At 40.0% G+C, this 26,162-nt stretch overlaps 1 protein-coding gene across 1 annotated transcript in view; it reads left to right on the top strand.

Annotated features, from left to right (window-relative positions):
* Nucleotides 1-26,162, top strand: part of TRAF3 (TNF receptor associated factor 3) — a 101,289-nt gene that overhangs the window by 4,295 nt on the left and 70,832 nt on the right. The window contains exons 3-5 of the mRNA XM_067555024.1: nucleotides 13,973-14,081; nucleotides 16,029-16,172; nucleotides 19,773-19,814. The gene's annotated coding sequence lies outside the window, so the exon portion shown is untranslated. The remainder of the gene's footprint in view (nucleotides 1-13,972; nucleotides 14,082-16,028; nucleotides 16,173-19,772; nucleotides 19,815-26,162) is intronic.

Below are 26,162 nucleotides of genomic sequence, written 5' to 3'. Positions count from 1 at the left end.
CAATAAGGAGAGCGGCATAAATGGAAATGGGTGGTGGGATGGGGAAAAGGTTTGGGGGCTCACGTCTGAGATGGGGTGAGGATTAGGGAGAGTAGGAGGGGAGGGGTGGGACACTGAGGCATGACATGGAGGTGGGTGCAGGGCGAGTGAGGAGGATTAGGTGCAGGGGTGCCTGTCCAATTTCCTTCCATCCCGTGGTGGGGCACTGACATTCTGGCAGGTATCTCAACCTCTCTCCCTGTCCCCCATGTGGGAACTCAGATTTTGGCAGGCCTTGCCTCCAGGGATTTCTGAGCCCCTCTCTTTTTCTCTCTCCTATGTGACAGCTGGCATCTGGAGGACTGAGCGCCTCTCCCTGCTTCCTCATATGAGCTGGGATCTGGGGAAGCTCTGCCCTTTTGGGTGGGGAGTTGAGAACAAGCATGCTGGTAATATGAACTAAGAATGCACTGCTGAGACTGGAGTGAAAAGTTGAGCAAAGACTGTCGGTCACTGGCTCTGGTGCGGGGTCGGGGGATGAGAACACTGACTCAGATGAACGGAGCAGTTCTGATGTCTTAGAATTATTGTTTCAGGCTGTGTACATCTCCTTGGGGTGTTTTCATTCAATTGAGACCATCACACTGAGATGAATAGGCAATTTCATGTGGCTCTGTGCCTCAGTTTTCCCATCTGTACAGTGGGAATAATGATGCCTCTTTCCTTAGTACAGTGCTTTTGAGATCTGCTGATGAAAAGCGCTAGGTATTTTCATTACTTGGCTACAGTAGTATCTCAGCTGCAACCCTACCTAACTATCATTGCCTACATGATCACTAGCTCCTACCAAAAACATTTCAGTTCAGATAACTAAGAAATTCACTGACAAAAAACTTATTAATGCGGAGTTACGGTTGCCCTTCTAGAATGTTGAGTTCAGCAAAACTCATTGTTAACTCTGAAGCTTTTTGTCAGTGAATATGGATAAAGAATACCAAGAAGGAAGAGGGGAAAATGGGGTATCAAGAGGAGAGAGAGAAAACATACAAATTGGAGGGTGAGAGGGAAGCTAAGAGGGAAAACTAATAAGGAAAAGTAAAAGGGGTAGAAAGAAAGGTGGAAACAAAGGAAGAGAGGAGAAAGAGCAGCAGAAAGAAACTGACCACAAGTAATGATGGAGGGGACACACAAAACAGGAGGACGGTGTTGTGCTGGCCTGTTGACGCGGGGGGCGGGGGGCGGGAGGAAAGGAAGAATCTGGGGAAAAGAGGAAAAGTAGAAAAAACAGAAGGGAGAGGAAAACCCAAATGGAAGAGAGTGTAGACAGAATGCGGAGGGAGACAAGAAAATGGAAAAGGGAAAACAAGAGCAAGAAAAGACATCTGATTATTTAGTCTTAGTTTTTTTTCTAAGTTCCTTCATGATTTTGTATTTTTCTTGGAATGCATTCCATTGTACTGTCAACTTGTACAGATGTGAAGAAGAGCACTGATGGTAGAATATTTGTGCTCTTGTGACTTGGGTTGAATTGCTGCTTACTGTTGGATTTGTAACTAGGTTATCAGTAAAAAGGGTACATTTACTAGGATCCTGTGCTCTGAAGCATAAGGATTGGAGGGAAATAGTAATATGGGAAGAAGTATAGTGAGTGGCAGGAAAGGAAAAGCAAAACCTTTTTCTGGAGATGAACATTTTATATGGGAGGTGTATAATTACTTTGCTCCCTTATACTGTGTCCCAGGGATATCTCTCATGCTTTATTCTATAACATTCATTTTATAGACCACCCTATCACAAGAACTGCACCAGGCTTAAAATCATAGAAATGTAGGGCTAGGAGGAATGTCGAGAGGTCGTCAAGTCCAGCCTCTTGTGCTGATGCAGGACCAAGTAAACCTAGACCATCCTTGACAGGTGTATGTTCAACCAGTTCTTAAAAACCTCCACTGACAGGAATTGCACAACCTCCCTTGGAAGCGTGTTCCAGAGCTTAACTACCTGGATGGTTAGAAAGTTTTTCCTCATATCTAACCTAATTCTCCCATGCTGCTGATTATTTCTTGTCCTACGTTCAGTGGATATAGAGTGAATTGATCACCATTCTCTTTATAACAGCTCTTAACATATTTGAAGACTATTATCCACCTCCACCTGCCCCTTCTTCTTTTCTTAAGACTAAACAGTCCCAGTTTTTTAACATTTCTTCATAGGTCAGGATTCCTAATATTTATTTTTTATCATTTTTGTTGCTCTCCTCTGGGCTCTAATTTGTCTACATCTTAAAGTGCGGTGCCCAGAACTGGATGCAGTACTCTAGCTGAGGCCTCAACAGTGCTGAGTGTAGCAGTACAATTACCTCCTGTGTCTTACATACAACACTCCTGTTAGTACACCCCAGAATGATATTAACCATATTCAATTTGAGATAACCCCCAGATCCTTTTCAGCAGTACTGCTGCCTAACCAGTTTGTATTTGTGCATTTCATTTTTTCCTTAAGTATAATACTTTGCACTTCTCTTTATTGAATTTCATCTTATCTATGTCATACCAGTTCTCCAGTTTATCAGAGTTGTTTTGAATTCTAATCCTGTCCTCCACAGTGCTTGCAATCTCCTCCAGCCTGGTGTCATCCTCAAATTTTATAAATGTACTCTCTACTCCATTATCCAAGTAATTAATGGTGCTCGTATTTAAGTTAAAATCCTAACTTTATTGTAATGTTTTTGTAGTTTTTAGTGTTAACATAAGGTCATTTAAAAAACAGATTTCTTTGCCATATATTGGAATAACAGATCCTTTAGACCCTGTGCAATGAGAACCAAGCTTTGACCCCTGTGATATAGTTTGTGTTCTAAAGTGAATGGATCGATTGACCTACAATCTGCCATAGTGATGGCTGTACTGAGGCTTCTTGTCTCAAACATACCAGTTCAGCATTCAGAATCATACTGAACTTATATCTTCATAGTATCTTCATTAATATGGAAAGCAAAACATAATGAATACTATAGGAAAAGTAGGACATGCCCAGTGGATGTGTTTCAGACTTAACATTGTTGTTCTCAATAGTGTTCTTAGGCATTTAACAAAATAGTTTATTTGCTTTGTTCTGTCTTAACTAACATTTTGTGGGCACTACCATAATACAAATATATTCTTCCACGTTAACACTTTATGCCTACAACGATTTCCTAGTTAACATATGCAGAACTCCTTGATAATCCATCATGAGGGAAAGGAGGGTTAAGTTGTTAGGGCACTAGTCTAAAACCGGGGAGACCAGGATTCAATTTCCTGCTCAGTCAGATTTCTGTGTGACCTTCGGCAAGTCATTTAGGCCTAAACTACACTTAAAATTTAGGTCAATATAATTCCGGCACCATGCGATGTAAAAAATCCACATGCCTGAGAGCCATAGTAATGCTGATCTAACCCCGGTGTAGACTCAGCTAGATTGTCAGAAGAATGTTTCTGTCGACCTAGCTTCTGTTGCTCGGGGAGGAGGTGTTCTTACATCGGTGGAAAAACTTCTTCTGTCACTGTAACTTGTGTCCACATTACGGGATATTTACCATGCCATAACTATGTCTCTGTCGTCCCCATAGTATAGATGTGGCCTGAGTGTCTGTGTTTCAGTTTGCCATCTGTAAAATGGGGATCATAGAACCTCTACTTCACAAGGGTGCTGTGAGGATAAATGCATTGAAGATGAGTGAGGTGCTCACCTGGTTGCCTTAGTACCAAAGTGCTTTAGATAGAGACATAAATAGAGCTGCTTTGTTATTCATTCGGTTTATAGTAACCTTCTACCACACTTTGGTGGTGGTACTGTGCCAGTCTGTGCCTTTAAATGGTAAGCCCTTTGGGGCAGGAAATCTGTTGTTTGTTACAGTTCTTCTATTGTTCTGTACAGTGCATATGTAGTGCTATATAAACAATGTGTAACTGCTTGCATAATCTGTCAAAATCTAGCTGTTTTGGTTTTTAAACTGTGATTTTTCAACTTTTCTGTTTGGGACTTCTAGAGTGATAATACATTTCCATCATCCATAACAAAACCAGTTTTGTTAAAATCAATTTTCACACCGCCCTCCCTTCCCTCAAAAGTTGGCTGCATGTAGGGCTTTGTATATGCAGTCATTTGCATGAGGAAATGGGTAGTTAAGAATACAATTATATATGAGATAATGAGTATTTTAATAATAGAAATTGGGTGCACCTGTACCAAATAGTATACCAAATTTGAAAATTTAGTCCTGCAGAATATTTTCTGTCCCCTGCCTTTGCAGGAGTTTCTGTGTAGTTTCTTTTATGAAGGGGCTTCTAAAACTTAGTGTTCTACAGCCTAATAGACCTCATCCTTCTCCCCCCCTCCTTTCCCCTCCACTCTTTTTTCTTTGTTATATTTCATTCAGGCATTATTAATCTCTCTTGGACCATCCTAAATAACTTCTTTCTGGTGTTCATGCTTGTCAGAAAAATGTCATTGCATCTCCTTCACCTCCCTTAATTGTAATTTGGCCAAGCAATATAAATACTTCTAATTTTTCATGTTGGTTCCTACACCTTTTAAAGCAATTTTTGCAGCTATTCTCTGAATTTGCACCAATCAGTCGACATTTCTTTGGTTTTGAGTAGTTAAGAGTTGAATGTGATGTAGTCGGTCTCACCTTTGCTGCCTAGAAGAGGACTGTATTTCCTTGGATCATTCTTTTCTGTCTCATTGCATGGATATCTAATTAGCTGTTCTTATCCAACATTACCCATTTGGTGTCTCTTGGCCTCTTTGCTCTCCAAGTGTCTCCCTTCCATTTAATTTCTGTATATTGGCTTATTTTTTCCTCAGATATGCTTGCTTTTCCAGGATTATACTCATTTATGTACTACATGCCGGTATTTCTAACCTTTAAATCCATTTTTCTCTGACCTCACTGATATTCACAGTGGCTACTTATTTATTATCATTTTCCAAGTTAATTAACATACTCTTCTCTTCTAGTTCATTAAATATTTGACTACAGTCTGAATTCAACATCAGTCCCTACTCACTCCTTGGATGTCTCTCTCACACACCCTTTCTTGTCTCTCTTTCACTTCTTCTGTGCTTATCCCAGCATTCTTAATGGAGGAACACTGTGCCTTTATTATGCTTGCTTAGGGTTGCCAGCACTAGTCTCACTAGGTGCCAAGAGCAGGGGTGGCTTTACTTTGGATCCTTGGATGGAATTGCACCCACTGAAATTGGTGCAATTGGCCAAGTCAGGGCAAACTTGAGTGGCACTCCAAAAGGCGTACAGGGTCACAATGTCACTCACTCAGATCTGGCCTGGCCATCTCTCTGCCATGAGGTGCAAGGGAGGGGAGGTGGTTCAGGATGGAGTGATGGTCAGGCCAAAATTGAGTGAGTGGTATTGTGGCCTGGTGCTCAAGGTTGCAGTGACATTCAGGTTTTACATCTGCCATTGATAGTGTAGATCCAACTGTTAGGCCAAGAGCCCAGAGGCTGGATCAGGGCTGGGGATCCCGCTCCCCCCTGCAATGGGGCTGGAGCTCAGGGAGAGGTGGGACTAGGAATGGCCCCCTGGACACATGCAGGGCAGAACCTCCACAGGAAGGGCAGTAACCTCACGGGCCTGGGCCCTGGCCAGCCCCCATCCCTGCAGGAAGGGCAGTGACCCCACGGGCCTGGGCCCTCTCTGACCCCCTCCTCCCATCATCTCCTCCACTTCCTGTGTCCATACCCATTGAATCGAAAGTCTATATTTGCCCCTCCCCAAGAATAAAGAGTTTGAGGGTTGCAAAATACTCATATTCTCAAGCTTCTAGCATTTGGGTGTTAATTTGGGAGTGGAAAGATGTGGTCAGTTGCTTAACTAGGTGAAGGCTATGGTATCTTATAATTTGCATCTGTCTCACTAGTGGTTTTGGAACTACTGCTGCAAAATAGCCAGAGAATATCCACAGTGATTCGCATAAATGTTAGGAGTAGTCTTTTGGTTGGCTTCAGTGTGAGTTGGATCATGCCCCTCCTGTGTAGCTATGTAGAATATAGTTGTGCTAAATTTCAGCAGAGTGCAATGTGAATGATAAAAATGCCCATTTTTTCCCTGATGGTGTGAATTTATAATGGAAATGCCAAGAGATCCTTTTCTGTAATTCTGCTAGTGGATGTTGCTGTATTGCTGCCTTTTATCATTTAGCAGTTCCCTTATCTGTGCTGGAGGGACACATTGAGGTATTTTGAATTTTTCTTTTGGAACATATGTAGAAAAATACCCTCAGCAATTTCTATGATAAACTCTCTTTTTCCCCCCTAATCAGCTTCTTTAGTAAATCATATATTGGGATTTAGGTCAGCTGTTTTTTTATATCTGGGACCATAAGCTGCCTCTGTCTGGACTTTTCCTTTTTCCCAAATGCATGAAACCTTCACTTTCATTTTGAAAAGTACTATGGAATGTATGTATTTAGCTTCCAGTACTTTACATGAGGATGTTTCTGGTAGTTTGTGAGCTTTAATTCATTCAGTGGCCCTTGAATGTCCAAAAATTTTGTTTTTCTAAATACACGTATCACATTCTTGCTGGTTTCCCTGAGGAGGGTTCTCTAAAATGATTAGGAAGAAGAGGGATAGGTACTCTGGGGTATGTATGCACTTATGCGCACAACTATACGAGTACATAACCTGAAGTTATTCTGTAGTCATTTGCAGGACTATATATGGTCTAATTTTTATAAGCACTCCAAAGTGTATTGGATGACTATATTGACAGCTAACCAGGCAAATACACTATTTATGTTACGGTCGCAGTAATCGGGCTTGATTACCATTGTGCTAGGTGCTGTATACAAAATAACAGGACAAAGATCTTACTATCTCAAGTGCTAGTCCTTACGCTTGGGTGTGACTTCACTCACATGAGTGTGTTCAGTGGGACAGGACTTGTAATTGAAATAAGCATGCGCTTAATAAAATGTCTGCAGGATCATGCTTAAATTTGTCACAACAATAGATGTAAAACAATAGGAAGGAGCAGGGGAGGTAGGATAAGGGGGAAAAGCAATGAGGAAAATGTGTGTATGTAGGTCAGTTACACAACTATATGGTTTCAAATCAGGCTTGTTTGTTTTTATAAGATAAAAACACATAAAGAAGATAAATATTGGAAGTCACGCTATCTTGCCACATGTTGCATTGCTGATCTTAAGATCTTGTGTACTGCTACTTATCTTAAATTTGCTCTTCTGCTACAATATGTACCAGATAAGCAAATTTAAGTTGTTTTGTTAACCTTTTGTTTTAAGTGAAAACAAAACTGTTGTTAGTGACCTGTATTGCCCTGGATAAGATTCAGGCTCCAGGATCTTCTGTTCCTGTTTGCTACATTTAGAGATAGTTGGACTTCAGTTGGAGGTGTGAATACTCATCTCTGGTTGCGCATGGAGGAAGGAATAAGCACACTTCAAGCAACTTAAGTTTACTGTCTTTTTAAATTTGGCTATTCTACATTTAAAACTTTAGAAGGCAGTTGCAGCTAGAGTCTTATTATTTATCTTTCGTGCAAGTAAATCCACACATGAATGTAATGTTCACAAAATATAAATGGTAGATTATATTCTGCATTTCTTTATGTAGAAATAGCCTGCCTTGTATTAAAGAAAGATTAGCTGCGAGACATGGTGTATTGAGTCAGTTACATAGAATGTTATCAGTTGCTGGTGCCTCTGCAATAATACATTGTCATGTACAGGAAAAAAAATTGGTGAGCTCTCCATTAGATGGTGCTGCTGGGATTAAAATATTTGTACAAGCAACTGGAAATGGGCTACTTCCTGTGACTTTATTGGTATGTATTTATAGACTATGGTATTTTTATGAAGTACTTTTACTTAATAAATAGTTTTCAGAGGTAGGCAGACTTGCAAGGATTTTTGTGTTACATTTGGAGAAAATGTTTAACAAACAAATAGATCAGATATTAAACAGCATTTAGGAGAAATCCTAAATCAGCTATTCCACATGCAGGTGATCTTAGGTCTTAGCAGTAGTAGTTCTTATCTAAATAATGATTGTGTGTGTTACTTGGATACAATGTTACCATGAACTTGGAAGAAGTACTGCAAAATTGGAAGAGTCAGCTGTGGAGAAATCCATGATTAAAGGTCCTTAGGTAATGGTCAATCTAATTCATCTAGATACTTAATGCCCCATCAGTGAGCCCCTGCCTAAACTAGGGAAAAAAGGCATATTTTAAAAAATGTGTTGCCTCATTTGTTTTAACTTGCGTTTTTTACATACCACTTAACATCTAGTGTAGGCAGTGTTTAACACATTTAAAAACATATAACTGGCCTAAACTGTCCCCTAGAGTGGACCATGGAAAACTATACTTTTTAAAATGCTCTTTGATTATGCTAGGTGTTAAGTAGTGCTCAAAAATGTATTAATATGTGTAAGCTAATATGTTTGCTAAACACACTTGATTTTCCAAGTCTAGACGTGAGCCTCTCTCTGGGAGTGAGTGATTAGTGTCTGTCTAGCGAGTGTCTGACTAGTAGCATCCTTGAATACAGTAGAACCTCAGAGTTATAAACACATTGGGAATGGAGGTTGTTCATAACTCTGAACAAAACGTTACAGTTGCTCTTTCAAAGTTTACATTGATTTAGTTTTGAAACACTACCATGCAGAAGAAAAATGCTGCTTTTTCTTTATTTTTATAGTAGTTTACGTTTAACACAGTACTGTACTGTATGTACTTTTAAAAATTTTTTGTCTGCTGCTGCCTGATTGCATGCTTCTGGTTCCAAATGAGGTGTGTGGTTGACTGGTCAGTTTGTAATTCTGAGGTTCTACTGTATTCCTAAACCATAGAGGTCCTGGTTAGAAGAGGGGGGCAAAGGTGTTTTTTTAAAGGTATTTTCCTAGAAAGAAAGGATGAGGTTAAGTCAGGGATAGACAACGGCATTATGGTAACTTGAAATAATCATTGAAACAGTTGCACAATTTTTCTGTTGGTAAATGGCTTACCAACCCCCCCTGTTTTTTGTTAAACCAAAGGTTTCAATGACTTCAGTTAAATTTGGGTGAAGTTGTGAAAGAGAAAAGTTGTTTAAAATCATATTATCTAACTGTTTTTAAAAAGCACCTTTCCCCATAGGCAGACTTTAATTGGTTTGTGGCCATGTAGCGTGTTTGAAGAGACATCTTGTGAAAGTGAGCTGGGAATATGATAGTTAGAACCCTGGATTCAGCACCAAATGAGGACATCACCTTGGAAGCCAAATCCAGAGGCCACATCAGTTGGCTGGCCTGCTACACTCTGTGTTTATTGTACAGTTTAACCAATGGGCATTAGCTGATAAAACTTTCTGCCTAGCTGGAAATCTCTCAGCTCTTCTCAATTCTACTGAATTTACCAGCAATGAAGTGGGGCAGTTTCACTACTTTTAACTGGAACTCTCAGGTGACACATTGGTTAGAAGAACTCACCAAAATTTGCTGCAGAACTGGTTTTATCTTTGATTTCACAAAGAAATGTTGCTTGCAGAATAATCAGACTAAGAATTATTGAGAGGCTATCCTTGTGGAAGATTTTTTCCCCCTTCTGTATTGGTATGGCGCACAATATATGCAGTAAGTAAAATTATCGGCTCCCACTCTCGGGGGTGGATTTTTTGTTATGGCTATTGGGTAGGAGGTAGAGGGAATTTATGCAGGTAAAACCAGTGAAGTTACTGATTTGTCAAATTTCTCCAGCGAGAGTTACCTCACACTCCTAGAGCCACAGTTGTCCAGCAAATATTCATAAAAGGATGCGACCAATTTCTTACACTACCAACTGATGTCTAATTTTCCATTCTTGAGTAGACAAAATGAGAAGCTAGCAAAAAACCATGTACATCTGACTTCCAGTATCCTATACCCTCCCCAATCTGCTTTGGAGTGGGGATATGGCATGGAAACAGCAGTAGCCCTGGTGAAGGACCATCTTCCAGACATGGACAGTTGTTCGTTCATCCTCATCCTTGATTATGAGGTGCTGCAGGTTCTCCTTTGAGACCTAGCAGACTGAGCATTGGCAAGGCACTGGGATTGTTCTTTTCCTTCCTCACAAACTTGTGTCCAAAGGACTGTGGAAATGCTGTTGCCTGATGCTTTCAGGTATTGCCTATGATATTTCACAGGTGTTGAATCTCCCTCATCCTATTCATATCTATGTCAACCTCCCTGAGGGGATTAAACACTAACAATATGCTGACAAAATCCAGCTGTCTGTAAATTTGCCATTCTTCAGCTATCTGAGTTTGAATTCCTTAGTGAGGCCAGTTCTTGGGCAACAGCAAGATGGAAGTGATGCTAGTGGGAGGAGGGAAATATTTAGGCCAGGTCTATATGAAAAAGTTAAGTCAACCCAGCTATGTCGCTCAGGAGTACGAAAAATCCACACTTCTGAGTAGTTAAATCAGCCTAACCCCCATTGTAGGTAATTCTGGCTCGATGAAGAATGCTTCCAATCTCCTGCTTCTCATGGAGATGTGTTAACTACAGTGATGGGAGAATGCCTCCTGTCTCTGTAGTGAGTGTCCATGCTGCAGCAGCGAAGCGGCAGTGCTTCTTGTGAAGACAGCCTTGGAAATAGCCAGCAGCTTATCAGCTTAAGTAGCGAGCATTGATCCTAATGTTCTCGTGGTGGTGGTGGTGAGATGGCAGGAGGTAGTGCAGCTGGACTCCCTGTTGTTTCTAGATACCCAAATAATAACAGTAGCAAAACCCACCCTTTGAGCTCCAGTACTTCTTTCATAACAACTTAAGCACTGACTACTCCCCATCCTGACAGACTGATGCTTGGCTATATCATTTGTGCATTTGTAGCCTGTAGGATTTATCAGTGCATTTAATTGGACGTGGAGTTTCTTCAGCATCTTTCCAAGTGTTCAACAGTTCAATCCTCTAATCAAAATGGCAATGAAAGCACATTGTTCTGGTGCCTTAGCTCACTGGCCATCTGTCAAATGCTGACCTTGGACTTCTGAGCTCTCAGTTTGTTGAGCTCTGGGCTATCTTCAAGGCATCCCTTTGCTCCAAAATGAAGACCAGCAATAATACCTCTGTGTCACAATTGCAAGGCAAGCTGTACTTCTGTCCCTTTTCTGGTCTCTTTCCGTGTACCCCTTTCAAGTGTAAGGTGTTGTGACTTTACCTATACTGGGGTAGACTTCTGCAATTCTCTCCTCTTAGACTGGGCCCTGGGTTACAGTACCCTGTATATCAACTGTGCTTACCCAGCAGGTCCATATGGCACCTGTGCTTCTTTTAGAGAGTCTGTGACCAGTGGTGTATACAGCCTTCTTAAAACCGAAGTATTACCTATTTGAACAAAGCATTTCGAGAAAAGGATCTTAAAATGACACAATTGACGTATGTCTATCTCCCCTTAGGTTTACCATGCCCAGTGGTAAGTTAGGCAGACCTAATTCATTCATTCACCTTTATACGTTTTCCAGTGGGTGCCTGTTTGTCTGGCCTCTCCTGAGCAGCCTAGTCTCCTCTTGAGAGACTCTTTTTAAACTGCTATAGTTCTTTTTGATCTTCTGATTTCCAGGCCTTTTCCTGCAATGCCATTGTCTCTTTACAACCCTCAAGTGGTTGCGCAGAACTGGTTTATCTTGAAACATTCTGTTTCCTTCCTGCTTGATTTCCTTGTAGCCTCTGTTATGCTAAATCAGTATGTTCGTACAGTAAACATTGCAATAACCAGGTCAGCATATTATATTCAAATTACTATAGAGCAGCTCCACTTCCATCACACTAAGATCCTCAGGAATGATGGAGTTTTCAATAACTAGAGTAAAATTACTTTGAGCTGGAGACAGACATTTCAGTGGTTGGCCCAGGCTGTCAAAACACCCTTCTATCAAAGGTCAGAATGAACATAAGCCTTGGTGAAAGATCCATCTGTCATAGTTTGCCATAATGGTAACAATTGTGAATTAAAAAACAAATCAAAACCACTTCTCTTTTGTTTTTGGAAATTGATGGGAGAGAAAATATACATCAGATCGATCACCCATTTGGATTTATGTCCATTTGTAAGGCTGTCACATGCTACAGATAATGAAAAGTTAATGCTTGGTGCATTGAGAGCAGAGCAGACCCTGGAATTTGTGATACATGGTGGAAATACAATGGTGGAAATTTGTCAGTCAGAAATTATAGTGCCCCGCTCTGGCCTCAGATATGCCCATTGAAGTGATTCTTGGAGGTAAAAAGGAAGAATTCATCCAAATGCAACACATTCTGGTGCTTATTTAAGTTCCAAAGGCTGCAAGACTGCCTCCAGCTCCATTACACAAAGAGCTGTGATGTTTGTAGTGCATCTGCTGAAGGTGCCGTATGCCGAGGCATAATTACTTCCACCTCCACGAGAGGTGGAAGCTATGTCAGCAGGAGAGCGTCTCCTGCCAACATAGCACCAGTGTGGGTAGCACTTAGGTCGCTATAACTTGTCATTCAGAGGGGAATCTTTTTCATACCCCTGAGCGACATAAGTCAGATCAACTTAAGCTGTAGTGTAGACCTGTCTTGAATATAGGAATAGAGGGGTGCTATCTGGGAATTATGATAAGCTAGTAGGTAGCTCCAGGTTCTCATTTGTAGCATGGAGGCTTTTTCCCATGATCTTATTCTATCCATAAGCACAGCATACATTTGGATGCTGAAAGGGGGGGGGGGAGAAGCTAGAAGAAAAGGGAATTTTTCTTTCTCCTCTACCTTCTTGCACCCTCTCCCCAGAGAATTAGATTGAGAGTGGGTGTAGGTGTTTTTGCTATTCTGCTCCTTCCTTAGCCTCTAGTTTGGTCTGGTCTACACCAGTTTTCTGATGCTTGGGAAAGCAATCAGAAGCCAAGGGAAGCTGATCTAGTCCTTGTCAGTTTCACTGCTGCCCAGGCTTCTGAATAGCTTCTGTAGAGCCCTGCATGGATACAAAATTTGTATCCGCATCCAATCTGTGATCTGCAAATATGGTTCCTGGATATCTGAGATTTGCAAACTCTAAGCATCAGTGAGAACTGATCAGATTGGTGTGCTAATTTTCAAATATTACTTTACCTGCTTTTATATTAATAGCACCAATTGCCTGAACTGCTTAATTTTTCTTTTTGAAGACTAATTTAAAATAGAGCTTAGTATTCCAGCCATTTTTGACTCTGCATGAATCTCTTCCATTTTATCATAGACCTACTTTTTTTTTCTAGAATTCTTTTCTCTTTTTTGTTTTCTACTATTTGCTGTTTGTGGTGGATTATTGCTTCACTGAGACACTGTCATGGACTTAGTGGAAATACTATGTTATCAGGCAAGAGATACTGGCAGTCATGAAATCTGTGAAACACTTAAACCCTGCTTGTTTGAGTGAAAGTTACTTATAAGGATTGATCATGCTTTACTGCAGTGTCTGAGATGGTTCAGATATTTGCAAGACCGTCTTGCCAAATGGCTGAATGAACTGTACATGTACGATTTCTGACACTGACCAGGGAAGATCTGTGCTCATCCATGTGAGTTGAGGTGCAGTTCTTGCCAGTGGCAAGTGGAAAATCCAAGGTAGCCCACAAATCCGGTATCGTACTTGCTACAGTATTTCAAAAGGCATGCAACCTGCTGGTTCAAAGAAAAGAATAGGCCATTAGCTCCTTTGGTTGATGAAGAGGCACTATGTTCAATGAGCAAATGGAGGCACAGTGAGACATTTTAGAACTAAGAGGAAGTATGCTTTATCGAAGATGGTAATCTAGATGGGATGGAGAGAGATGCTAACTGCTATCCCCAGAGGATTGAGGGAAGCTCTGCTATAACCTGAATGTTTTATAACTGTCAGTCATGTTGGGGTGTCAGTGGACATAGAATGGTTACAAAAGAGGCTTTCTTGGCCCCGATACTAGAGGGATGTTACATTCTGGTGATGCCACTGTGATTGCTTAATCAGGAGTGTTCCTGGTTCCAGTCGTAAACCTCACTGCTGGGATAGAATGCTGATGCTTCCATGAAGGTGGTGACTGTAAGCATTTTTGGACTACTTCCAGCTGCAAAAGCAGGTTAGTGGTTGGGGTTTTTTTTGTTTTCTTTTATGGGCATAGACAGTTTTACAAATGGCCAGATCTATGCTCTTCCAGGGTGGAGGAGGATCTCATTTGAGAATCTGTTAATTGATTTGAGATTTTTATCAGAAAGCAACAGTGACCATTGAAGAAATTGAGCCAAAGATGTCCTTTATATGTGGTGTGGCAGTAATTCTTAATGTAATGTAATCCCAAATGTAATTCATGTACACATGAATATTGGTTTTCATTGAGAAAAGTGTGAAATAGCTTAACCACAGAGGTAAAAAAATTCTTGTATGGAGCTGTGTTTACACGCAAGAGGGTTAGGTAAGAATGTTAGGGTAACTGAGCTTTTATAAAGGAAGAAGTAAGGGGCAGCTTGAATTTCACTAGGCCCTACAGTACCACGTGTGCTGCAGAATATAGTCCATATAGATGGAGATTAGGACGACAGGATAGGCTTAACTCTGTTTCCTTGAAATTGTGAATGGAACCTTCTGTGTATGTGCATTCTAATGCTTTACGAAATTCTAGGAACCTCAAATAGCCCTAAAATGGTGGCAGCATTGTATTCCGTTCTTCAGTATTAAAATAATGTTGGTCTGTGTTCTTTTGAAACTGTTCATAATAGAGTGTAGATTCATGTTGAAACTTGATCTGATTCAAATTTTTTTAGGTTTAATTTTAAAGTTGGTGTGATTTAAGATTCACTGCTTCAGAATTAGTGACTCTCAACATTGAGACAAAATGGAGCTTCATTTTCTAGCTTTATAAGAGCTGCTATTTTTTTAAAAGTTCAAATGATCTCCCTGCACAGTAAAAATAAGTATTTGTTTTAAAGGAATCATTAAAATATACACTGTATTCTTAACCATCAATATTCCTAAATCCCCCATATTTGTAGCAAAAGACGGTGACATGAGACATATTTCATCTGGGCAGGATTCCCACATAATGAGGTTACATGTGAGGTTCTTATTTCAGTGCTATCTTCCATTAGGTTTCATTTTTTCAGTTGTCTACTTCTAACTATAATTCTATGGTGATAGTCAACCCTCTAAAAGAAATGCGGACTAACTCCATAAAAGAAATGCAGACTTATTTAGTTTGAGCTAACTGTTTTTTTCTATAACTATTTATTACATTTTTTTTTTCCGGCTGAAGGAAAGAAATACCACATTCAATCTCTTACCAGTTGTCTGTAGGGATTCATGGCTCTGTTTGCCGTGACTTTCACAGTAAAGTGAAAAGGCAAGAATTAAGATGGTATCACTCTACTTTCTGGTACTATTGAAAAACCCATCCATATGTTTCACTCAAACTAATATTTTATAAAAATCAGAAATGATAATTCAGCTGCTTCAGATTGCAACATTGTCCCCATTGTGCTGGCCAGTATGTGCTAATGCCATTTCAAAAACACTATTAATGTTACCTGTATTTTTAAAATTAACATTTCCTCCCTTTGGCATTAAAGTGTAAATCTTTCCTACTGTGAGTAGGGTGAAGTATAGTAGATAGTATAAAATTAGATTTGCCTTACTGTGAAACAGAGCCTATATCACAAATAGTTTCTTTTCTTGGTTTTGGTTCAGGTTAACATTATGTATCTCTACATCTGCCGTTTCTGGAAACTTGAGAACATTCTGAACCTTTTGGCCAATACAAATTTTCCCATTATGTAAAACATCTTACAGATTGGCTTGACTCACTAAGTGGTGGCAGGCAGGAGTCTCTTCTTGCATGAAGTACATATATTTTTTTACACTGCAGTTTTTAGTGAATTAGTAAATCTTCATGTAGCCTGTTGTATTGGAACGTTGACATGATTTAGTGCAATCTCAGTTTCCTATTTATCCTTTCTGCCTCTAGGCTTGTTAGAATTGTTTCAGTTTATTAATAGAAGACACTTAAAACCAGCTTCATTTGTTTGTTTCCCAGCAGGGGGACTGGAGTGCTTAGGCTTTCGCAGAATCAAGACCAGCTTTCAACAGTGGGAGATAATGTATTAATCCATTGGAAGCACAGAGTGGAGTCTCGCATATCACTTTGTGGTTTGTGTTGTGAACAGTGTGTTTCATGTAGGTAGGTACCAACAGACCTCTCAGCTTGCATGATGTTTTCGTGTTGTGTATATTTAGGAACCTCATAACAGGTATCCCATGCTTTTTTTGTATCAGTCTTCTACTTAGATACAGTTTTACTTCTGCATTGTTGGAAATAATTTTCCTAATAAGTTTATTAAGGTTTACCATGACTCAGTTTCCACACAAGTGTTTCTTTATTAGTCCAAAGGCCACTTTATGTTGCTTACATCCAAAACATCAATATAAGCATATACACCTTTACATTGTATACCCTAACAATATTACAGTTGTAAGCAATGTCCTAATACTTGCAACCAGATCTGGCCCAGGAGACACCTCCCCATCATGGCATGAGTCCAGTCGGGTAAAGAAAAGCTCTGATGAACAAATCCTAGAAAACCTTACTTTTTATACACTAAAACAATCAAGTGATGTCATTGCTTGTCATTGAACCTTAGGAAATGGGTTAGGGCTGCACTTTGCGTTTTTCAAGGTTTTTCCCCTTGTTTCAGTTTGCACTGTTTTTCCCTAGCTACTGGACTAAGCATTTCTAACAAGTTATTTACTGCACCTGCTACCTAATTAACATGATTTCTTTATTTCTATTTTTTAGCCCTAGCCTTTAAGCATGGGTAATTCCAGGGTCACTACAAGTTTAACACAAACAATGGCTTCTCATGATCTCATTCTTTTTGGTCACATGCATCAGGCCTGTAACTCCTGTGAAGATTCAGACTCCATTTTACTCTGGTGTAAACACTGCAATACTGTGGTGGTGCATGAGAACTGAGGGACCATGTTAAAAAGAAAAACAAAAAAACCCAGCCTTTTGACATTCTGTCCTGGGTTTTGCTAATCGCCTCTATGGCACCTCCTTATGGCCCATCTGGGTTAGCTCAGAACCACTCTGCTGCCCCCCCTTCTGTTTCTTACCCCATGGTCTCTCACTCTCTCTGGAGTCAGATTATTCCCTCTTTGTCACTTAGGGGGCTCCCACTTTGTGGCTTGACTCTCCAGCTGGGTCAGTGTAGTTCTCCCCTTCTTGGTTATCAAAGTCCCACTGAATCAGCTATCCTCATCTGCTTCAGGTGATCTTCCAATCTAAGGCTAGGTCCTGTGTCATTTTCCCAGCAGCTGGTAGGGGAATCCAGGCCCACCCACTACTCTAGGTTCCTGTCCAGGGACTCTTTGTCCATCAGCTATGGTCTGCTTGCTCCCAGAACCTGTTACTATTTACCTGGACTCCTTCCTACTTCTCTGCTCTATCTTCTGGCTCCTCCACTTTCTGGGTTTATCAGCCCAACTTCCCCCTCCCAAGGAGTAACTGCAAACTACTTAACTCTGTAGCCCTAAACATGCCTACCTTCTCCCAGGGAGTGACCACAGGCTACTTGCCCTGTAGCCCCTTTCTGCTGCTCACGTCCTGCCTTTATACCAGCTCTGCCTGTTCCTTCTTAGCTGGGTTCCATCATCAACCAGCCTTTCAAGCCCTGGCCCTCTCCCAGGTGCAGCCTATCAGGTTACTTGTCCTCACTCAACTTGCTCTGTCCTGTGTGGGGAGGACACCCCATCACACATGGCTGTATAACATGTTTGAGTAATCTGTTACCACTTTTCTTGCTTGTGTGGGTGGGTAGCAAAAAACAAGTTATGATCATGTTAGAAAACCATCTTTTAACTCTGAGCTTATGTCAATGTTAGCTTTTCTCTCCCCGCCGCCCCTCCCGAAAACGAAACCAAACCAAAAAGTCTTTTTGATGTTAGTGTAATACACTGGCAAAGTATGGATCACATCTCTCTCTGTTTAATTGGAGGATAATAGCCTACTGGTTCTGCCAACTAAAGGGGTTGGGTTATTCTTTTTGCTCAGTTGGGTAGAAGTCTATGTTGTAGTGCCAGATGTCCTGGTTTCGATCCCCCCTGATGAATTATGAGGTAGGGACAGAGGAGTTACTGTAGCAGTAGTGAGATACAGGGGTATTGATTAGCTGCCAACTGACTTTTTTACATTAGTGCTCCCATTGTTGCTGCCACGGGTACACCATTGTGGAATCTGAAGAAAGAAGGCTGGTAGATACCTATGCTGAAACCTAGTTATCTAACGTTGCTTTAACATGTGCTGTTAGTTCATTTTCCCCTATGTACACAGTCAAGTTACATATTTTATTGTAATATTAGAATATGAATTTGCCACAGCCATGCTTCACGCTCACATTTAAGCATGATTAGATCCTCACCTATACTAAAGAAATAGTTATGAAACCAGTTACTCTTTTTTGCATCCCCTGATTCAGACAAAATAAACAAAGCATGACTAATGAAAAGTAGATTTGACTTAAAAGTCTTTGTTTTAATAATCTAAATATTAGTAGTAACAAGGACATGTATATTTAAAGACTTTTAACTTGTGTCTAATTTTTAAAGCTTTTGTTCTGATTATTGCTTGTTTTCATGTTTAATACAGATAACTAATCTTTGAAATTTAGCCCTATGCTATTTGTGGTGCTAATGTTTCTTTGCAGCGTACCACATAGTGCTGCTGACTGTAATTAAAAATTATTTTATAAACTAGATTTTGACATTTGTGTGGTAAGAATTGCTTATGTGAAGTTTCACCATGCTTTTAGCCAAAAAAAAAAAAAAAAAAAAAAAGTTTTGTAAAAACAAAAAAAAAATGCTATAAACAAATGTGCCGATTTCATATTTATTTTAAAATAAATACTTTGTTAACAAACAAAAAAACCAAAATCAACTATTTTGAATTCAATCAATATTTCCCCTCCCTTCCGCCCCCATAAAAAACCACTCTGAAACATGGGGGTGGAGACATTGAGTCCTGGGAGGAAGAGGAGGAGGCAGAATCATGGAGATTCTACTGAATTATATGCAGCATTCCATTAAGTCATTTCTCTTTAGATGTGTCTTGAACAGAAAGTTTACTGTAACTTTGTGTTTGTTTCTTAAGCTCTTTCACTTACTCTCTTTGTTGTATAGTCTTCAGAAAGACTGCAATGCAGTAATTGGTAAGAGCTGTTATTAGCAGGGAAAACCAAGCTGTGGCAATTTTTCCCCCCACCATTTACGCAATTGTTGACTGAGGTCTGCATTTTAGAGAAGGAGATAATGAAGTGATGCCTCCAGATTCAAAGTTTTGAGGTTTGGCTCCTTACCAAAAAGAACCTAAATAGTTGTCTATAAACTGTTGCTAGTGTGTGCATGTGATTCAGCATATCTATTGGTGCGAGGATATTCCCTTGATATGAAAACTTTTGCAATTTGTGCCTAATAATATTTTATTTTTAATTCTCTGTGCCCAGACAGTGGAGAATAAGGTAAGGTATTTTTTGTTGTTGTGTACAGTTTATAATGGTAATGAAAGCAACTTTCAATATCTTCTAACATGCTAAAATAACTTACCTTCAGTTGTTTTCTAATTACTATCCAAAGTTTTATGTTATCTATTTTGTTGCTAGTAACCAATTAAAATATTGGTTTAGGGAACTTAGTAGAGTGAATTTCAGCTTTGACAAATATAGCCATTTGTCTCAAATATACACCAAATATATTTTATTTGAGTCAATTTTTTTTAATTATCTAGGTGCACCAGAACGCCACATTTGAATTGATCTGTAATATTCAGGTTTGTCATTTAATAAAAACTTGATAAAGAATTGTTCTTGATGAAGAATTGGTTTGGAAACAATACGTTTTCTTACTGTTAATCTTTATAGCCAATGATCTTATTGATTTTTTTTTTCTAGCTAGAGTTTTGGTTTAGGTTAATGTGTTTATATGCATATTAAGGATACAACATTGCCACAAACTCCAGCTATTTACCTGTCAAAGTACAGTGATTATAGCCAGAATCAAAACCTGGAGGGTCCAGTTTTCTGTGACTCAAGGAGGAGGGGAAACCCAAACAAAACCCTGAATTAAATCCAGTGAGATAGCTGAGAATTTAAATTCACAACATTCAGGAAATTCAAAGTTATACTTCCCACAGTGAACATGTACGACTCAGAGCTGGTCCCTGGGCTTAAACACTTTGGAATTTAGATTTCCTGCTGAGATCCTACATTAGTGTTTAATGCAGGAAAATTCTACTCTGGGTGAGACATTCATAAAGTTAGTGGAGTTTTTTTGCATGTTACTGTGTGTTAGAAAAAGGTTTCTGGAAACACAAGTTCTCTTAACTTTACATAACTGTTTTCAGTCTGAGACAGCAAGCTGGTTTATCTGTCATTTTTAAAAAATATCTTGTTCCCAATATGAAACTGGTAATTTGCTTGCATTAATATGTCTCCGACTACAGTATTATATTTAACTGAGGCTGTCTACATTAGAGACCTTACAGTGGCACAGCTGTAAGGTCTCCTGTGTAGCTACTTTATGCTGACAGAAGAGACCTCTCCTGTCAGCATAATTAAACCACCTTCAATAGCAGGAGAGTATCTGCTGAGATAGTGCAGTCCATACCAGTGCTTGTGTCAGTTAAACTTATGTCCGTCCAGGATGCTTTTTTTTTTTTTTTTTTCTCCACACCCCTGACTGACAAAAAGTTTATCGACAAAAGTGCTAGTATAGACATAGCCTGAGTTTGTAATCCGTTACTGGCATGATTTGTTTTAAACCTGGTTCTGGTCCACACACTGCATCACTGATACTCTTAGTGGTAGCCATACCTCTCAGCCTGAATAAGACCCAAGTATAAGGTGTGACGTGACAAAAACTCAAGTTATGAAGGATACAAAAAGTAATTCATTTAAGACGTTTAAAATTCTGTGCTGTTAATTCATTTAGAGTAAGTCTTTATATAACCTCAGTTTCATAATTATTTGATATAAATCAATAAAACAATAAAAGTAAGGGTACACCAAAGTTTAGTGGAACGTGGGTAATTTTGGGACTAAAATGACTGATATACCTTGAAGTGAGGGACATCTGAGGTGGTATATTGGCAGCTAATCATGCCTGGTTGTTAACAGCAGCCTAGGCTGCACATGGTTGTCTTCCTGTAACAACTCATAATGCTGCTATTTTACAGTGTGCCTGGAATCCCTTGCCCAGTTTGGTTGGTCTGTCTTCACAGCACTCTGTGCAGGATTACCTCCTAAAATGCGCTGTCTGGTACGCTCTTGGCACCAGTCTGCCTGTGTGTGTCCTTTGGGAGTCTCGCTGCTGTGGCAGTTTGGAATAGCTGCTCAGATTTTCAGAATACACTGTCACATTTAGGCCTTGTGGTAGGTGGACACAAACACAGTTGATATACAGTGTGCATTGGGGGAAACAAAAGCTGTTGCAAGGACACAGTTTGACCATGGATGTGTTACCAGATCAGATGGGGTTACCGTGACATGGTTGTCCTTAAAGTGTAGATAGGACTTACCGGACTTGGTTAATTTTGCAACCCGTTGTGAGGTCTAAACATGACCAGTGACTTGTGGGAATGTATGTGGAAAATGAAAACTCAGTGAGAGACTTGCAATTTCCCACAAGCTTTCCTGTAGGTTCTCACACCCACACTCAGTGTGAGTGCAGTAATTCACAGTGATGAGTGACTATGTGAAGATCTCTATCAGATGAGCTTCCAAAATTTGGATGCTTTATCTGAACGTTTTGGCCAAGATTTCTTGTAGAGACTCGTGTATGAATATGCTATAAGAACAATTATCCTGGTTCCGGGAATCAATAGCTAAAGTTCCCAAACACTTGAGAGACTGTCAACATGAAAATCACATTTTGTACCATTTTGTACCATTGATAGTAACAACTAACATTTCAGGTTATTATAAACGAAAAGAGTTAGCAGAGAAAAATTACCAATATTTTTACTTTGTGTGCATGACAGCACTTTTGTGAATACTCAGTTTCACAGTTTCCTCTGTAGTAATCACTTTCTGCCTTGTTGAAAAGACCCTTATGAATATGAACAGGGGAGCAGAAAAATAGTTTTAAAAAAAATATTCTGCACATACTATTTAAAAGGTGCTTTATCTGAAAGTGGGTTTTTTAATTAATCAAGTAAAAATATTTTGATGTCTGATATTTCCTTAGTTCCATTAGCCTACTCTAAAGTTGTGGAAAAGCTTATTTAAAGTCCTCTGAACCAAGGCAGTGTTATCAGTTTCTCTTTTTTCAGTGTTGAATGGACAAACTCTGGGAATTCAAAGGAAGCACTTAAAGGTGGGAAAACCCCTAAATCTATTGAAATGAAACTAAAGGTAGGAAAATGTGAGCAGTCAAAAAGAAAACTCATTTCTGTTTGGATTAGATGCTAGAGGCTGGAGGGAGAGAAGGGTACAAATTTAACTAAGACCAGTACAGTATAAGTATAAGCACCATAGAAGTCCATAAAACTAGTAACCATTAAGTCTAGAATTAGGTTTTAGTAAAACTAGCCATTTTTTGTCATCTTTATATAAGAACAGGGTTTCTTGGGAAGGGATCTTTAACTCCTTGTCTTGCAATTGCTTTATTTAAAAAAAATTGAAGTGGAAGATTCCAGCAGGGTATGTGGTCGTTTCAGAGGGAGAGGATGACTGCGGAAGGAGCTGGGAGAATAAGAAATGGAGGAGGAGTTAAAAAACAAGTCCAGATGTAAGAATTGGAAGGTGGCATGAAAGATGGGCTGTGAAAGGACAAGTTATGTAAAAGACTGCAATGCTGAGAAGACCACAGTAACACTTTAATTTGACAGCAGCCTTCAAATTGCCACTAAAGTGGTATTGAAGGGTAAATGGTTTAAAAAAACTTTTTCCTGTAGCCCACTGCTCAAGGGAACCTATGCTGAAGAGAAGACTTATTACTCCAAGCAAATATGCAGATTCCCTATGACTATGGTTTCAAATCCCAGTAGGATGAATCTGCCTTTTGTCTTTCCAAGTCGATGAGTTCTCTGCAGTTTGCTCAATGGGGTTCTTAGAGATAACACATTTTTAAAAAATGATAGGTTCTCTGCTTTGTGTGGCTGTAATGGGGTGGAGTTCTCTGTCAATATTGTGTCTTTGTGTCTTAATTTCTTGATTACTGGAGAGGCCCCCTGGTGCTGAAGTTGGATATGTATTTACAGTGTGTTATACGTGGGAATTGTGCATCATTCTACCTGCCCTTTGGGTGAGTACATGTTGCCTTTTCGTTTATAAAAGAGAGTGTCTGAAGCGGATACTGCTTCACCCAGGACAGACCTGTGCTTGCCTGCTCCTGGTGAGGAGATAGAAGATGTCAGTTGCTGAGTGTGTAAGGACCTGAGGGTTAGAACCCAAGTCTGCAGAGCCTGGGACAGTTTGATATTCCCATACTGCCACTGGGAGGCCATGCAGAGACACAGGCAGGGAGCAAAGTGGAGAGGAAGTGCTGCAGGAAGTACTGCCCCAGAGATCCAGAGTGACAGTACCTTGCGGCCCTCTGGTTGGCCAAGTGCCACTACTTAACTCCAGGGGTTGCCCCTGGAAATTGTTGGGGCAACCACACAGACTTTGTTCTGCTGCAATGCCAGACTTCACCTTGTCTCCTGATTTCTAGTCTCTGACTCCAGCCTGACTCTGACCCTGCTTCCTGCATCTCAGTTCTAACCTGGTACTACCTCTGATCTCCGGTTTCCTAACTCCTGTTGAAAGTCTCCTCTCTAAATGTATTGCTGTCTCATTAGCTACTAGTCAGACAAATGCAATGGGAAGTTCCCTTGCAGTGAGAGTTTTTTTACCATTAAAGATCTAATGCACTTTTCTGCAAAAGTAAGGATTTACTTTGGTGTCTGACCAAAATTTCCCCTCTAATGCAAAATTTTGCAGTGTCAATTTTTTGACTGCCCTTTTCACCCCAGGGGTGGTTGCGTTATGTTGTGCTTTTTGTCAGAAGTTTAAGATGAGACCTGTGCGTCAGTGTGGTCAGCTAATGAAAACATCTGGTCATGGCCTAGTGGTTTCAAAAAAAGCAAACAAATGTTAGGATGTATAAATAATGGTATAGTAAGTACTGAAACAATTAGAATGCATTTATATAAATAAGGTGTCCTCACTTGTATATTGTGTTCAGTTCTGGCCACTGCCTCTCAGATTTATAGAGGAAATAGCGGCCTAGAGATGAGTGATGGAAATTCTTAGTATCAAGAAACAACTGTCATATGAAGAGAGATTGAAAAGATTAGAGTAGTTTAAGGTGGAGTTGAATAAGTTCTTCTCTTCACTGTGAAATTGCCTTGATTTCAGCCATAGATGGCCATCTACCACATATAGTTGCACTGGTGCAAGTCTCTGCTGTAGACAGGCAAGAGCACTCTTTACACTGGTGGGGCTTTCTCTAGTTTCAAACAGGGATAACCTTCACTTGTGCAAATAGCAGCTTTGCCTGACGGAGGTTGGACAGTGATGGTGGTTGTTGGACATATGTTGGGGTAGAAGAACTGACATTGTTATATAGAGAAGATGAAGCAGGGGCTTCTGTTTAACCAATTAACATACTTCAAAAGCAGGGAGACATACAATTTGAAAAGCAACAAATTTAAAAACCAAAGGAAATACTGAGCCGTAAGTGTCCCTAGTATATAACAATGTGTATGTATGAATTCAAGAGGGAAACGGACTCCAGACTGCTGGCAGAGAATCCATTTTAATCAAATGCTCTTTATTTGGAGGCTATGTGATAGCCTTTCAGATACTGAAATGGGCTGCTTCTGAACCCAGGAAGGCCAGAGGGGGGTCAACAAGCAAAAATGATCACTTGTGACCCCCCCCCCCCCCCCCCCCCCCCCCCCCCCCCCCCCCCAACTCTATTTCCTCCGCTGTCCAAAAAAGGAGAGTGATACATTTGCTCTTATCTGCTAGGTTCAACCCACTAACTATTGCCAGAGGACTGGAGTTACTTAACGTATGTTGCTGAGCTGCAAGATGCGGTGTCATGTACAGAAAATTACCTATTTTTCTTGACTGAATGGGATTGGAAAAAATCCCTCTTTATCCAGCCTTCAGTTCAAGAAGATTGTGGATTTAGGCTAGGCAACTCCTCATGCTGAAGTCTCAATAGGAAAACATGCCAGAAATAATTCTAATACTTCGCACTTGTATAGCACATTTCATATGAGGATATTGTAAAAGATTAATAATATTATTCCTGTTTTACAGATGGGGAAAGCAGAAGTACAGAGGTTCTGAGATCATATAGCCAATCAATCGAATTGGCAACAACACCCTAGTCCCCTGCTCTAACACTAGACAGCGCTGTTGCCCAGACTAATGATACAGGTTATTTGGCAAAGCTTTAGAATCATGGTTAGCTACTGTCAGAATAAACATAGCTGAGGCAACATGAAGTGAATTCTCCTCCGTTCCTACAGACTTTATTGTCTTGCCTTAAGGACTTGAAAGGCATAAAATGATGGGAGTCCATTGAATACCTTTTAATCTGGCATTTGCCCAAACTACTGTCTATATGCATCCTGCATATCTGAAGTATCCTTGTAGGGATCTCTCTAATACAGGCGGACAAATGCCTGGCAACATAAATCCTCAAGGAATTTCAAAGCAGTCTGACTAAATCGTTACTGCTGTGCTTGGAGACCTTCAGGTTTGAGTGCTTTAAAAATAAAAATGCATTATTAAATGCCAGATTGCCATTAATGTATTAAACAAAATTGCTCCATTCAGTATTCCTTTGACAGAAAATACCATGATCTCATTAGTTTTAGTAGAAGAGCCCTGTGGCGTTAGGCATAAATAAAATGTTGTGCCTTCTAAAAGTTGTCTTCTAATTAGGGACAAATGATTTTTCTGGGGCTTTGTTGACAGAATAGCTTGCTTTTCACAACTATTCAGAAATGGTTGTCACATACATTTATCCCAGAAACATACTTGGAAACCATTTTCCAATATGTCTGTTGCTAGCACAATTCTGCTGAGCATCTCTGTTGGAAATCCAGCAATCATGCTTAACCTCCACCATTACCAATATGTTCTCCTCTGGGTCTGGAAATGGAAGAACTTTATCATATGTG

This window comes from Emydura macquarii, unplaced genomic scaffold, assembly GCF_026122565.2.
Source record: "Emydura macquarii macquarii isolate MOO-44397 ecotype Brisbane River unplaced genomic scaffold, CSIRO-AGI_Emac_v2 contig_1551, whole genome shotgun sequence".
NCBI lineage: Eukaryota > Metazoa > Chordata > Testudines > Chelidae > Emydura > Emydura macquarii.
The sequence above is the reverse complement of the archived record's forward strand: the minus strand, read 5'-3'. Positions and strand labels throughout refer to the sequence as shown.